The following is a 16,213-nucleotide window of genomic DNA, read 5'->3' on the forward strand; positions in this document are numbered from 1 at the left end:
TCTCCTTTCTGCTCTTGCTTCACACCATATCATGAGGGACAAGGTCCACTCGTGGGAGCAAACTCCTTTGGTGCTGGCATTAAGTTGCTTTAGAAACACAGCAGTCTCTCCCAGCAGAGTGTCTCTGTGAAGCTAAGATGCTTTGACCTCTAAGAAGCACCTCCTAAACCCACCTGGACAGTTGAGGAGGCCAGTGCAAGGCCTAAGTGTTGTTATGTGGCCATCAGCTCCAGTTCTGCGTGTTGGCCTTGTGCCTGCTTTAAGGCTTTCCCTCTCTGCTGTGTAATAGACAGGAGGGCACACGCAGCCCTGAGCGAAATGTGAAAACCAAAGGCCAAACTTACTTACCTTCTAGTAATGCCTGCTGCCTGCAGGGCGGTGGATGCTTTTGATCCAAAGCTACTCACTGGAGGAGAAGTGTTCATCATACTCTCCTTGTGCATTTCTCTGGCTATGTCCACCATGCTGCATGCAGTTTTGCAATGGAATACATCTACAGTAGGATCCTGGAGGAAATACTTTGTGCATAATTTTTACTTTTTCATAATTTGGCAGCTTCTGGTTGCTAAGTGCGTGAGTCTCTGGATTGGTGCATCCGTTGTTATGGTGATGCTCCATGAGCAAAATTAAGAGGAGCTGCTGCTGGGATTCACCAGTTTGCAATTGGCTTGCTGGTTGCCATGGTCAGCTGTATTTTGGCCAACTATACTTTGTGGATAGTGACTTTATTTTGTGTGAAGCATGCAGCACATTAACTTTTGCAGTGATTTTTACCTCCTTTAGTTTCAGGGTGATTGGTCTTTTAAGGGAGTTAATGGATTCATTTCTCGTGTGTGTGACAAGAGTAGACTGCAGTTTGTCTGGGCTCGATTATGGATGTTGTCGGAGCTTTGCAGTGTGACCTTGAGGTAGCTCTCTTAGCAGTTGGAATCAGCGCTAGTGTGCATTAACAAGGCTATCGGAACTTGTCTGTCTTTCTCCTATACCTCAGTTCACCTATCTGTAAAACGGGAATAACAATATTCCTTTTGTCTTGCCCATTTACGTTCCCGGAGTCAGTGGAGTTGCAGATGCCCAACAGAGGTGCAATTTATGGGGGTGACTCTTAGACGGGGTGACCTAGAGCAGTTACACCCCTTGTTAACACTATGCAGAGTGGCATGCACACACTGAGCCTTGTGGTGCTGTAGCAGCCACCCTCCAGATGACAGAAGTGTTTTCATGTGGCCTCTCCAGCACTCCGTAAAAGCAGATCCGGACGTGTCGGACTGGGCCCTTTAACACAGGGGCCATTTGCCAGTTTTCCTTGTTTTAACAGCCAGCCTTTAAACTAAAGCGCTCTGATGGTTGCTGAAATGCAGCACTGCTCTCTGGGCAATGATTTCCACATGCCTGCGCGTGCACAAGGGAGAACTGTCCATGGGCAGGGGAGGGACTGAACACATTTTCTTTCCATGACTCGGTGCCTGCACTACTATTGAATGTCAGGGCAATGGGAAAGGGAATTGCTGCCTGGATGCAGTGACTGTAAAATATTCCCTGCGGACCTGCACACAGCCACTTGCCTTGAAGCAGGACACATGCGTGCCCACGTGAGTTTAGTAGTGGAGAAAACACGCTATGAGCATCTGGGGATGTGGAGGGATGCTCTGTGTGGCAGGGGAATGAGGCCAGAAGAGCTACAGGCGGAAAACAGGTGAAATCCCCCTGGAGCTGACCTGTGTTTCATAGACGAGGCAAGCACATTCATGTTGCTGTTTCTCTAACGCTCCAGTCTTGGTCATCACTAATATACTTTCTATATTTATTAGGATTGCCTGGCCTTTAATGAGTGGTGAGAGGACTAGGTTGCAAATTGGAGCTCTGAACCTTTCTCTAGGCAGACAGTAATGCCTACTGGGCGAAGCACTGTTCAGCAGTCGTATCTTTTTAAACTGGGTCTTATTGGGTCTGGCACTTCATCGCTTGGTCAGTTTTGGCACCTTCGCTCCATGCAGCTCCCTGCTAAGCACATCCGAACAGCTTCAGCTTTGGCTTTGACTCGATGCCTCCTGGCTTGGCAACGGCGTAGGTGAGCTCCTGTCTCTCCGCAGGTCACTGCACAGGGAGCGTATAACTTCTTGCGACAGGCGGGCAGGGCTGCCTCCAGTCTGGGGGAAGGTATTAAATGAGGGCTAAACAGCTTGTAACAAAAACTGCAGATTCTTATACCTGTCCGCAATGGGCACTCCCTACTGAAGTCACCAAGGACAGGTTGCTCCTTTCCACTTGAATCCATCTGAAGACTGCTGTCACTGCTGCTCAGCTTTTTGCCCTTTAGGCTAAACAGCCTGAACTCCCTCAGGCTCCTCCTAAGGCAGGTTTCCCAGCCCGCTGGCTGTTCATGCAGCTAGCCTTGGCACTTTCCTCCCTCTCTGCTGATGCTGGGTGCCGAGGGCTGGATGGAGTGTCCCCGATGGGGCCTCAGCCCTGCAAGGGAGAGCAGGGGAGGTTTTAATGTGTCTGGCTAGAAGCCACATGGAGAACATACATGAGGCAGAGGATTTTTTTACAGCACAGGCGCTGCACTGGCCCTAGCTCCATGCTGTGCTCCCAGAGCCCCCTCCTCGGACAAGTTTGCACGAGGACAAGGTGTGCACACCCTGGGCTTGCCCTCGTGCTGGCCGTACCTCTGGGACCAGCTCCCTCAGTGTGGGATTGTGCTCCCCACCACCCCGAGGCTGCACTCACCCCTCCGTGCTCTTTCTCACATCTCTGCAGAGGTGTTTGCTGACGGAGAGTGTTCTGGAGAAGAGCAGCCCTAGCAATCCCCTTGGGTCTGTGATTAAAATGCTACTCAGGATGCTGCAGCCTTCCCTGCTGCTTTTGGAAAATACTCTCTAGCTTGCATGCTGCTTGCAGTGTACAAAACAGAGGTAACATTTCCCTCTGGCTTAACAAAGTGGCCCAGCTCAGCAGCACTTGCTGCTCTGTCTCAGGGGTGGCTCTTCAGCAGAGGTGAGGAGGGTGAGTGATGTTGTGGCTCGAGAGCAGAAACAGGATTCCTCCTACAGAGAAGATGGATGTGTTCCTCTCTGTTGAAAAGGATGTCTGCCTTGCGGAAGCTGCGCAGGCAACTATAGGTGTAAATTGCGTTTGTAACTTGTGAGGAGTCCTAGGACTGTGCCAATGGCATGACCAGGTCAGAGCCATCATCCTTGCTTATGTGCATCACAGCCCCACTCGGGGATAGGATCCAACCTGCCGTGCCTGTTTGGGTAGAGACAGACACTAACATGCAATTCTCTGTCTCTGCTTGCTGTAGCCTTCTCTCTTTCACACCTCCTCCTTCTCTTCTCTCCCAAACAAATGTGCAGTTGGGGTGAGATTCTCTTTGCAGGAAGGTGACCACAGACAGGCGCAGGGGTGAGGAAGCAAGGCCTGTATCTTTAAGAGATGCAAGTGATATCAAAAAGGGAGAGCAGCTGTGGGCTGCATTCCAGCAGTCCTCTGACTGCACCAGGCAAGCGACATGCTAGGAACTGCGTAAGTGGAGGAGGGCAGGGGTTTGCTGAGCAAAGTATCCCCCAGCATGAGCTGAGGTGATCACAACCAAGGACTTCTGCAAAGTCTTACAGTTTCCCAGCCAGATCCATTTTCTGCAAAATACTCCTGACTGCAGTGAGCCCATCTTCACCCCAGATTTCCCCCGAAAGTCCATGAAGCTGTGCAATTTCACTGTGACAATGCAAAAAGGAAAAAAATAACCCTGCAAAAACAGAGTAATTCCAGAAAATCTTGCAAAAAAACCCCAAGCATATCTGTCTTCTGCTCAGCCATGAAGTTGGCACATTTGAAAAATGCCCTGCAGGCATTGCCTTGCAAATGCACTGCTCAGTATTGCAGAGGCATCCACTGGTGGGTGCCAAGTTCAACACCAGTGACCTCAGACCATGTTGCCCTTCAAAGAGCACACATTAAGGGACAGTTTGCTTTGGGCTATTATTGGTGGAACGGACGCAGCCCCATTACACTGTGTAGAGTCTAGTTAGTACTGTGCTAGAGTCTGCTGGGGAGATGTACTGTGTTTTTGACCCGCATGCTTGTGAACACCTATCACGCCGTGTAATGTGGCTCCTTTCCCGTTGTGTCTGTGAACGCACAGGCACAGGAATCTCTCCTTTTCTGGCTGTACCAGCGAAGTGCTTTGTCTCTCCACATCCTCCTCTCAAAGTCATCCCCATCAGGATTATAGCGATCCCTTCCTGGCGTGGTGATTATTGTAATTTATGTTTATGAGGAATATCACGCACCAATAAGCAGCTTGTGAAACACAGCCGCTAAGCTTGTGTCTCTGTCCACTAATTGCTTGTAACAACTGCTTCTTTCCCCTTGCACATCACCTCTTTCTCTTACAGAGCTGGTTTCTTTGTCAATCTCCAGTTCTGGGGCTTGTTCCACCTAACTAGATACAGCTTTTGCTGGGGTTATCCTCTGCTTTCTGTATTAAAATGAGCTTATAGTGCCAGGTGAGCAGCTGTCAGAGCTGTGGTATGGAGCGAGAGGCAGCAGTTGTTATGCTGAGGGCTGCACTGTGCTGGGAACTGCGCATAAATGTTTGAGACATCTCTCCACCCGAAGCCATCCCTGCTCTAAATAGATGAGACAGATGAGGGTGGAAGTTAGAGGTATGCCAGAGCCTGGCTGGACCACTGGGCTAAGGAAAACGTGCCAGTTTCTGCAGCCAGTGGTGTAAAGGGAACGTGATGGCTAACGTCACACAGAGCTGCCTCTGATTTTCCAGCCCACATGACCAGGTACTCATTGACTAGGGGTTAAGGGAGGGCAGCCTTCCACAGAAGCTGAGAGCCAGCCTTCACACTTTGCTTCTGGATCTGTGGTCTTTGCTGCTCCTCCCCAAGCCCCGCAGAACGAAGGATGCAGATCCCCGTTTTGCAGGTGGGGTGGGTTGGTGGGACACAGGCGGCTTGCCCAGCGTCGCGGAGGACTGGATCGTAGCCCTGCTGCAAAGTTTGCGTTAGTCCCCAGCTGGGTACTGTGCCCCAAGTGTGAACTCCCACATCTACTCCTGGAGGGTGAGTTGCAGTTCAAAGCCTATTCAGGCCTGTGTGCTCAGACTAGACTTACATTCACATGCTCGCTAAATGAGTTGACTGGAGAGCTGGTGTCAAATGTTTTACCCCATGCACAGAGTGGGTGAGTGTTGCTAAGGGCTTCAGGTCTTGGCTGAGTGTTGCTATAGACAGGGTGAAGGTGAACAAACAAAATGGAGTTTTGAACAGCGTGGCAGAACATCCCTTTCCCCCACGAGGTGCTCAGTTTTTATGCTTTTGCAATGCCATCTGGGAACCAGTTCTCTCTTCCTCAAAGTGTCTTCCAGCAAACTTGATGATTCTAATACAAGAAATGAGAGTTAGCAAGTTTCCCAAGACTCCCACATTCAGAAAGGAAAAGGGAAAGAGGAGTTCTGCGAGCAGCAGAACGAAGGAAGCCCAGATTTGTGTCTTCTGGATAGTCTTCCTTGTGGATTCTCAGATGTCTGGCAGGAAGTTCATCCTACATGCTTTCCTGAGATAGGATTTCCCTCTAGAGAGCTTCTGCCCTCTGTCTTCCTCCTCACCAGCTCTGCTGCGTGTCCTCAGGGTTCCCCTTCCCCATTCCCTGCGTAGATGGATTTTGTCCCTTCCCTGCACAGGTGTCCTGCTACCATCCCTCTGTCTTCCCCAGCCGCAAAACCTTTTGCACATCCCTCAGATTTGAGCATAACATCCCATTAATTTACAAAACTCTCCTGACAGGATGGTCTGTAGAGGGAGGGCAAGGATTAATATAGCAGTGGATATAAGAAACTAATTAGTTTCAACAGATGATGTTGGCACCTCCAGTCAGCCTGATTTATTTCCATGGTTGGTCTATTTTTGGCAAACTGAGAACGCTTGCCTAAGTATAAGGCAATAAATAGTTGCAGCGCGGAAGGCGAAGCTGCTGCTAAACGCGCAACCCTGCTGGAGCCACAGCGGCCAAAATTTCCGAGGCTGCCCAAGGGCCGCCCGCGCCTTAGCACTTCCCACGGGCTGGGGAAGGCAGAGCCGGGCTGCCAGCCGGCCTCAGCCTCCCGCTTCTGCCCAGGCTGCGGGGTGCCGTGCGCGCCCCGCGCAAAACCGAGGGCCGCCGCATCCGCCCGCAGCCTCAGGGACGGGTAGGAAGAGCTGCAGGAGGGAACTCCCCTGACCTCTCGGCTGAGGGTGCGGAGGGGTGTGTGTGTGTGTGTGCGTGCGTGCGTGTGCAGCTCCCCAGCCTGCAGAGCAGCTCGGCGCCCGGCCGCGCAGGGCGAGCAGGGCCGGCTCCAGCCCGCAGCAGCTCCCGGCGCATCCCCGGGCCAGCGGGGAGGGCGCTGGGGCCGAGCGCGGCTTGTTTGCCCGCGGCTGCGCTGGGGAGGAGCCAGCGCGGCACGGAGCGAGCGAGCGAGCTGCCGGCACCGCTCCGGCACCGGCACCGGCACCGGCGCCGCTGCAGCGCTGCTCCGGTTCCCGCTCCGGCACCGCTCCGGCGCTGGCCCCGCACCCCCGCGGAGAAGCTGCCCCTCTCTTCTCTCCGGGACCCGGCTGGGCACGGCGGCGCCGCTGCGGCAGGAAGGAGGAAGGAGATTGAGCTGCCCCCGTGGCCCGGTAAGTGCCTGGTGTAAACAGAGCAAAGGTGCAGCCGGGAGAGGGGCCCGGGCTGCCCCCCCCCCCCTTGCCCCCAGCAGCCGTTTGGCAGGGGCTGTCGCTCCCTTTGGAAGGACGGAGGGAAGGTTTCGGGACTGTTTGGGCACAAAGTGTTAGAGGAGGGGAGAGAAGAAGTTGGAGATGTGGTGAGGGAGGGTATTGGTGACAATCGGATTTATACAAGCGCAGCAAGAATTTATACCGGTCCCTTCCCTGGTGGATGAGATCCCTTGAATGTTTTGGTGGAACCATCCTAAAAGGGGTTTAGGCAGCCCTATACCACCGCCCTGCTGTCAGTATCGACTTGTCCAACGTGTGCTGTTTGCACACCTCTAGTGTGGGACCGTCTGGGAAGGAAGCAGGCAGGCTGAAGGGGAGGACGCTGCTGTCTCCAGTGTGAAAGTTGCCAGGGCTGCTTGCTGGGGGGATGCCACCAGGGTGTCTGCCCGGTGTGTTCCCCTGCTCAGGCAGGAGTCATTCTGCTGGCTGGTTGCAAGCACGGCGTTCTCCTTGCGCTGCACTTTTTGCGGCTGTCGGTATCAGCTGCATCTCACCAGTGCGCCTGTTGCTCTGACAAAGTTCCTAGGGGTGTGGAGAACTTGTCCCCAGAATGCCTGTTCCCGTCCTCACTGGCAAGGAGCTACCCAGGCAAGACAGCCTGTTGAGAGCTTGTCTCCCTGCTATGCCAGCACTGGCTCCTGTGCCAGTTGCGCTTCAGCAGACTGGCTCTTCTCGGCACAAAAACAAACTGGAATGAGCATGCAGGCTGGTGGGCACAATGGTGGCATTAACTCTGAAAGGGAGGAAGCATCAGGGTCAGGCCTGGGGCTGCTGGCATTGGGCTTTTTGTGCTCTCCACCAGCCAAATGAGTGGTGTGACATATGTGCATGCTGGGGGTTGGAGAAAGGACCTAAAGGGGAGGGGAAGTGCTTTGAACAAGCAGCAGGCAGAAAGTTCATGCCTCTGGATGAGTTTTGTAAAAAGGTGAGTGCCCTCTTCCTGCAAGAAAAATGGGATTTCATTTCCTTTTCAGTGGCAATTGGGCAGCATGTAGAGCTGCAGCATGCACTAACACAAAGAGCTGGAGCATGTGGTTAGATGCAAACTGAGCCTTGTCCTCCAGCCTCATGAGGCAGTGACAGGGTTTCTGGGTCACCCCATCTGTGGAGAGGTCACCAAAAACGTCTGAAAAGACAATCCTGAAATTCTATTCCTTTGATACAAACACCAGACCAACACTGATGGTAACTGATTAGTTACTATCGGTGCTGGTGATTGGCACTTAGCTCTCAAAGTGCATTTGTAGTCTAGAGCATCCTTTCCTCCCTGGAGGAAACACAAGCACATCAATAGGACCTGATGTGTCCAAGAGCCTGAAGCAAAGAAGGAGCAGAGGCAGGAACAGAAGGTGGGAACCTGGATCGCCAGGTAGCACCCTGTGCATGAAGCTGTACTGTTTCTTCTGTGTGTGTGTGTGTGTGTGTGTGTGTGTCCCCTTTGCTCTGATTTTTAGTCTTTTTTTCCACTGTCATACCAGAAAACTTCTGTGCCAGTTTTGATGTCCATTCTTCAGGCAGGACCACATCCCTTTAATGGGAGGTTTTGCAGATTTCACAGATTTGTTTCCAGGAGCCCAGACTCATGCACAAAAAAAGCATGGATGCCCTGTCGGGGGAGGGTCAGGGTGAATTAAGAAATCAGTAGTGGGATAACCTCCCCAGCAAAGGCTGGGAGTTCCTGCACTCTTATTCTGCTTGGAAAAGAGAAGAAATGTTGTGGCTAAAGAACAGGACTGTAGAGATCTGACTCTGTTGCTGGCCTTGCCACTGATTCTCTCCCTAACCTTGGACCAGTCACTGCATCCCCATGTCAGAGTTTCCCCATCTGTTAACACTTGACCTTGCATTGTTCGCAGAGGTTTGCTCGCTGAGATCTATAGAGCATGGGGATGCTGGCAGAGATAGGCGTGGAAGCACTAAAATATTTGCTTCAATGCTGTGAAGGCCCCTTTCACTAAGCGAGCACTCTTTGTCAGTCCCCTAGATGGATGCTTTGCTGGCAAGTCTGTGACAAAGAATGAAGTGATAGCGTCACATATTCAGGCATTACAGGTGATTGAAATACAGCAGACATGCCCTGTTGCTTTTTACTGGCTTGCAACTTAGCTGTTTTAAATATTTAGCTACCGCGTTTCATATGCATTTAGTGCTATTGTTGGTGTATTACTTAGCATACGTGGGCACGGGCTGGGGTAGAGCCCGACTGTGCCAGGAGCATGGGTGCAGTAGGAGACAGTTTTTGCCTTCTGTTGCTGACACTATAAGTAGACAAGATAGATGAAGGCGGCCTCATTTTGCATAGGGGAAAGTGAAGAGACAAAATGACTTGCTGAAGGTATTATAGGGAGCCTGTGGCAGAGCAAGGAATTGGATTCTGATCTCTCAAGTCTGTGAGGATCCCTCAGTTCTCTCCGTTGTATCTGCTGCCCCCGGCCATTTGGTGAGACAGAAGTACATATATTTATGCATATGTTAGACACCCGCGGACTGTGCTTTCTTCCCAGATGTCATGTATGTATTAAAATATCTACAGTTCCTCGGAGACCATCCCCCTCTTCTGGCCTTCCGGAGAGAAATGAATGTTTGGTCATTCATTGTAAACCCTGAAACATTCCTCTGGCTTCCTTACAGACCTGAGGTTTGGGCCAGGAGGTCTGAGAATCTCCAGAAAACCTGGGACACATGTTTGGAGTCATATCCAAATAATAGTAAGAGTTTCCAGGAGGATTTATACTCAGCAATAGCCTCCCAAATTCTTGTTTCATGCACAGGGAAATTGAGGCAAAGTTAAAGCAGCTTGTCCAAGGCATAGGCAACAGGACAGGGGGTCCTGACTCCTTGGCCAGCTACAGAGTTCAGAAAAAGATACAACCCAGCTTGGAGTGAGTTTTGCTCAAGGTAGTTAGTGTACTGAAATCCTGAAAGGTCTGCTCTACCACAGCACGGTGATGTGGTCTCAGTTTGCATCTCTACAAATTGGGGGGGGGGGAAGTCTCTATTTAAAAAGGCCCTTTAGCTATTTTCAACAAATTGTCCGCATGGAGGTTTGGCCTGCTGGGTTTGCTTTCTCGTTCTTCAAATTAACTTGGTTCGGCTGTTTGTAAAGGGAAAACGGATAGCTGCATGCAACCTGTTGATTAATGTAGATGCTCAAGCCCAGATTACAATCTGGTGGACAGTTAACTTTGCAGAGTTGATCTGTAATCAGATGCATCATCTTTTGCTCTCTCTTTCCATTTCTAATCAAAGTTTCTTTTCAGGTAGCATTTTGCTTGCAGCCAATGTTGCTCATCTGCTGCTTGTTTGCTCAGTCACTCACAATTTTAGCCCGTATCTTTGTCTAGCCAGCCTGGCTAGAATAGAAGCTGGTGTGAAATTTTTTTCAAGCCACAGAGTAGAGCAGGCAAGCTCTCAGAGATGCTCGGGGTTCATCTGTGCTTCTGACACTGCTACAGTCTCTCATCTCTTGTTCTTTCTTTACCTCTGTCCTTTCTTGTGGTTTATTCTTGCTGCGTCTCCAATCGCAACTTGAGATCAGTATTCTCTTCCCTTCTGGCTTTCCTTGCTGTTTTTACAGAGGCGCTCCAAGCCACTACAGTTAAGGCTAGATTTTGCAGAAGGACTCAGAGCTCTGCAAACCCCCAGGAAACGTCCACAGGCAGATCTCCATCACAGCATGCCTGCCCATTGGGCTAAGGCTGAAAATCTGATCATTTCTTTTAGTACTTGAGCAGCAGCTGAGCTCTCGTTAAAATTCTCTCGTGTGCTGAATGCACAATGGCCCACGGTTTCAAGTGCAGCCAGGACCTGTGGGAATACAGTTCATAAAGCGGAAGGATGCTCCAGGCTTCGGGGCGGTTGCCTCGGGGAGTTGGATTCAGATGCCTGCACCAGCCCTTCTGTTTCTGCTTGTGGCCTTCACCGAATCGTTTGCCTTTCTGCGCCTCCATCTCACTTCAGGTACTGTCCCGGCCACACCAGGGTCCTGGGAGGATGAATATGTCCAAAAGTGCTCACGCTGTGGAACTGTGGGAGGTTTGACCCGCTGCAGGTATTTTCGGAGATGGGTGCTCATTGCTTTCTGGGAACTGGGTCTCCCAGAGAAGCTCAGGTGGAGACATTTCAGAGCATCCATAACAAAAGTAATACATTTTTCTGGAGCAGGAGCTTTCTGACATGGTGTGGTCAGTGCCTGGTACTGGTCACGTCTGCCCAGCATTGCAGGGACACGTGGTGTCATCAGAGTTAGCTGTTACTGCTTGTGATGCACAGAGGAGGAAGTAAACAGGATGGAGTGGCGCTGGGTTGGCTGCCCTTTCAAAAATATGTGGGGAAGGGCAAGTGCAGCTTCTGTGCGTACCTGAAAGGAAGGGCATTGCCAAATAATGGTGTCATCCAATTATTTTGATAATGTTTAATTTTGTTTAATTTCATTAATCACACCCAAACAGTTAGTCCTCACAACACCCCTGAGCTAGTAATATCGTCTTCATTTATCAAATGGGGAAACTGAGGCAAGGATCATATTCTTGGAGTTGTCAAGGTCCTGTCGCTGACAGCAATGGATCTCAAAGCTGGGGTCTAATACTCCCTCCAAATTATGCTGTTCTGTGCTGGTCTGTAGCTAATAGCCTGTCTCTCGCTGTAGTCTGGGAAGCTTTTCAAGAGGGCAGTGATGTGACATGAATTTTATTTGTCTTTTGGGCACCCTTTCAGTTTTTGCTCATGATCTACCATGCAGTGATGTTTTTATTACTGAAGACTGCTAGATGAATGCTCTCCTCCTCCCTCTCTTTCTCCCCAAACTCTGAAACGCTCAGCTGACACTTTTAAAACAACTCGACTTTCCCCAGCCAGAGGCTTTGGAGTGGGGCAGGGGTTTGGATTTGACCAGTTACCTGAGTGCTGCTGCTGTTTTGATGACTTTTTAATTGAACTGCTCAATTAAAAAGAAGAGACTGTTGAAGCTGATCGTAAACACTGTGGCCTCTGAACGAATCAAAATGTGCCTTTTTTGGGAAGTGGAAACATTCCAAGCGTTCCATTTATTTCTGCTGTTTCTCTATTTTGATTTAAATAGTTTATTTTTACTCAGTCTAGTTAATTATCTGGTAAATGTTAATACGCTGGTCACTTGGGGCTGTGATTCATGATCCCAGTTACATTTAGCTGTGAAACCCCCCACTATTGCTTCTCCCTCCCACCCACTTCTCCCCAGCACTGCCCACTCTTTTAAAGCCGTATTTTTTATTAGTTGCTAAATCTGACAAGGTTTATGAACTGGAGGCTTAACTCTGCACAGGCACGTGCATATAGAGTGATACTTGTAATTTCTTTGTATTGCTGCATGGAGCATCACCTGGAGCTTGGTTTTATGCCTTCCAGCATGACGGGAATCGTTTGATGGAAAGGCCTCTTTGTCACTGTATGCGCTGAGCCTGTGCTGAAGCAAATGCTGCTGATCTGCAGACTCCCAGCAATGCAGCCAGGTACTTACAGGGATTTTCAATGGCCCGTTGATTCCCTTTTGTGTTTTAGATTTTAGAAATCTGATTTGAAGGGTTTTTACACTGATAGCAGTTGAGATCTCTTCTTGCCCACAAAATATATCCTCCTATTGCACCTGCCAATGTCAGTAGATTAAACTTCACTTTCTGCCAGATGCTCAAGTGGTGTAAGTCAGCATTGCTCCACTGAAGTCAGACCTACACCAGCTCAAGACGTGGCACTTCTCTCACCAGTCAAGGCTGTCAGTGTCACGACTCCTCTCTAGTTTCGTAGTAGGATCTCATCTGGTACATGTGCTTGTGCCGTTTGTGCTGTCACCCAGAAAACACAGAGAGATAGAAACGATCCACTCGTTTCTGGAGTACCAGCATCATCAGTGACATGGAAGAGAGTATACTTTAGAACTTCAGGCAGGATTTGATCCCGATACAGTAGATCTGGGATAAATGACAGACCAAACAAGGAAATGGTGCTCAGTAGTGGTTTGTAGGTATGATCTAAGGCCAGATCTTCTGAACTCTTTTCCTGGGTCTGCCACTGACTTGCTATTTGACCTTGAGTGAGTCACATCCCATCTTGGTACTTCTGTTTTCCCCATCTCTGTGCTGGGGATAATAGCCAGATTCACAGCTAGGTTGAGGTACAGTTAGTACTAGTGAAATGCTTGGCTATCCTTGAATGAACAGTAGTCATAGATGGATGAAGGACTGTTACTGTGTTATTGTAGGCATAGTAACCTTTACTGGCATCTGTTCTTCATGTCTCAAATTCAAGCAGTGATTGAAGTGCAAGGGGGAAGCAGTAAGGAAAGTCTACACTCAGCCTAAAGTATATATCGCTCCTTCTGTTACAGAAATTCCCGCAGGTTGGTCAGCTTGTAATTATTAACTAATTACTGCACAGTAATCACTGTGCCACATGATACGGGAAGTATATGCAGTCGGGAACAAACCTGTATCTCACAAATCCCAGCCTGCTCTTATCTGTCCTTTGTATTTTGCCCATCGTGGTGGTATCTGCCATACAGCCCAGCCCGCCAGGCTCTCTCAGAAGAGACATAAGTTCAGCCTGTGACTGGATACCTCTATGTGCTGTTTGTTTTTAATGTTTGCAATTAGGAGACTGAAGGCCAGTGTTAGTCCAGAGCAGGGAACAGCTACATCCTGGGCTGTGGCTGCAAGGAAGACCTCTTTTGCAGGCCTGCCAATGTTCCCCTGTCCTGCTTGAAGAAGACCACATCTAGGAGAGAGCCTTTGCAGTCCTCATGATCTGCCCCTACAATAAAGGCATTGATGTAACGTGTTTAGTGAGCGTGGCACCGGCCAGAGGAGGTAAATTAGCAGCCCTGGAGACTGAAGGCCTCTGTTTATCCCAAGAGCAGGTTCGGCACAGACAGGAGCTGCTCTGCCAGCAGTGCCGCACCAGGGTGCCACGGGCAGGGACCTCTCTCGTCCGTGCGGGACGCAAAGGAGTTGGTCCGCGTGGCCTGCTCGGCACGGTCCGTGTGCTGAGCAGAGCTACCTGTGGGTCCGAGTGCAGTCAGACCCAGAGGGACCACACAGGGTCCACAGCACACAGCTTTCAGCAGCCTTGGCAGAGCTGTCTTCAGGGCTGTGCAGTACCTTAATCCATCAGCTGGCAGAGGCCTGACTTTTTTTTTTTTTTTTAAGAGGAAGAGCTAGATCCTGAACTGCTGCCCAGTGCAGAGGAAACTTCTGCAGGGCCAAGTCTCACTGTAGGCTTATGTGGTCAAGGCAAAAAACCTCTAAGGGATTCCTCAGACTGCCCAGGTCAGAAGAGCCAAAAGGTTTGTTTTCCTGCCTGTTTGGTTTTTGAGACAAGACAGAAAACTTCTCCAAGGTGGGGGATGATAGTCTGTCAGGGTCATCACAAACTTTCTAAAAAGACATCCCCGGAATTGAGAGATTCTGCTGATGCTATGCCTGTAGCTGAAAGGAGATGGAGACACAGCTGACCAAAGCTGCAGGAATGGCAGTCTGAGCCCTGCACGTATTCCTAAGAGCAGGCACCTTGGAGCGGTGGCAGCTCTTTGGAAGAGTCTCAGAAAGGCCGCGAATGGTCTGGTGGACACCTGAGCCAGGCTTCATAGGACCCAGGTTTTAGACAGGAATTTGCAGACGCAGTTTGCAATGTAAATCGATATGTTTGGGAGAGGGGGGGGAGAGTAGCAGCGTTACCTGATTGGGAGTCAGAGAAGGATGCAGAATTAGGAGTTTTAATGATCTTTTTTTGTCATACGCAGGGACTGTTCTGCCTCATCCAGCAGACAGCTCTAAATGCAGAGAGTGCCTCTGTGTGCCAATACTGCTCTCTCCGTCAAGCGAGCCACCACAGCACCCCAGCACACACCTCCACTTGCTCCTTCTGGCACGATCCTCCAGCTTTTATCAATACATTTCAAAGCCCTGGAAGGAACAATGGCAGTGGGGAGTTTTCTCGGCACTCTTGTTGCCCTGTCTCTAGCGAGCCGTGGTTGGGATGTGCCGAGGTGCTGTGGCTGCACGTGCAGGTCGCTCTCCTGAGTTCCTCTCAGCTCCACGTTGCAGCTCTGCAGTGGTGGCAACAGGCGTTTTCTTAGTGCAGGAGGTGTAGAGAAAAGGTCCGACCGAGTCATTTTAATTCCATGAAAACATGACACGGTATCTCGGCAAGAAGGTGTGTTTTTATAAATTCACATTAGAAGCATGTATTCTGTTTAAATGCGTAATCCCTTCCAATCCCTTCTTATTAATGATTAATTGTGCAACTAATCGCACTGTGATAGCAGCGTTGCAAGTGCAGTTAGTTGCAATGTGTATGCGCAACTTTACCAGTGTTAAACCAGACAAAAATTTGGTGCGGTGGTTAGAAGAGGGCACCTCAGCTCTGCTGGTGATTTGCTGTGTGAATGTAGGCCAACTCTCTCATCTCTTGGGGTCTCAGGATTATAATCCTCACTTATCTCAAGTGTTTCCTATGAAGCATAGAGTTTATCTGCTTGCAAGGCAGGAGAGGAATAGAATTGAATACAAGCAAGTGAACTTTAAACAGTCTTAACTCGAACCCTTTCCATCTCACTTTCTGAGCTTTCAGTCTCCTTGACTCCTTTGGCTTGTCACTGAAAATCGGATGGGAATATGGACGTGTTCTGATTTTCGGGGGTTACATTTGAAATCATTTCAGGAAGTGCTTCTGATGTCTTTACAAAATGGCAGTGGATTGCAGGCCACAGGTCGACAAGTGTTGCAGCCTGGCACCCATCTCTTCCTGGCGGTCTCCAAGGAGCGGCGAGCCTAGCCATGCGTTTTCCTGTAGGAGAGCTCCTTCCCTCCCAGGCTTCCATTCTGTTTATCTTACATGTTCAGCTCAGTTATCTCTCCCCGTTTCCAAGGCTCATGCAGAAATGCATCTAACTTGTCAAGGACACCAGAGCTGTGAGCAGTTGTGTGGGAGACCGAACCGGCCTGCAATGAAAATAGCGATAGTTTCTAAACCGGGGGGAGATGGGTTGGGAGTGAAAAAGGAAGGAAGGGAGTGGAAAAATGAGCTTTAAAGACAAGAAAAATTCTGCCTGTATTTTAAGACCGTCAAATGCACTTGCTTTGTCTGTCATGCTCATTACTGACATTGCTGCTTTCAGGACGCCGAGTTGAAAGCTGGGGCTGGGGCTTGGCTTGGAGAAACAGATGTTATTTACAGTTTAACAAGGAACAAGGTTTATCTAAACAGTGTGTGCTTGCCGAGTTCCCAGATATGCATGAAGCGTTGCCCTCCATAGGGAAGTGAGCAGAGGTTTGCAGGCACTGAGGCATGCTTAATCTGTTTATACATGTTTCATCTGGGATATCTCTGTTCGGTATCCAGACATATTCATGTTTGGTTTAACATGAAAATGTGGTGGTAATGGTTGTGTTTAGCTGCAGTGGGCTAAGGGTACG

At 49.8% G+C, this 16,213-nt stretch overlaps 1 protein-coding gene across 2 annotated transcripts in view; it reads left to right on the forward strand.

Moving 5' to 3' along the window:
- The first annotated feature begins 5,013 nt into the window (after positions 1-5,013).
- CDK18 (cyclin dependent kinase 18) overlaps positions 5,014-16,213 on the forward strand; it is a 43,705-nt gene continuing 32,505 nt past the window's right edge. Inside the window, exon 1 of one of the 2 annotated variants that reach the window (XM_068918269.1) lies at positions 5,014-5,075. The gene's annotated coding sequence lies outside the window, so the exon portion shown is untranslated. Of the gene's footprint in view, positions 5,076-6,259; positions 6,669-16,213 lie in introns of those variants that run through there. The other variant, XM_068918264.1, reaches the window with a different exon arrangement.

This window comes from Struthio camelus, chromosome 24 (genome assembly GCF_040807025.1).
Source record: "Struthio camelus isolate bStrCam1 chromosome 24, bStrCam1.hap1, whole genome shotgun sequence".
In the NCBI taxonomy this organism is placed as follows: domain Eukaryota; kingdom Metazoa; phylum Chordata; class Aves; order Struthioniformes; family Struthionidae; genus Struthio; species Struthio camelus.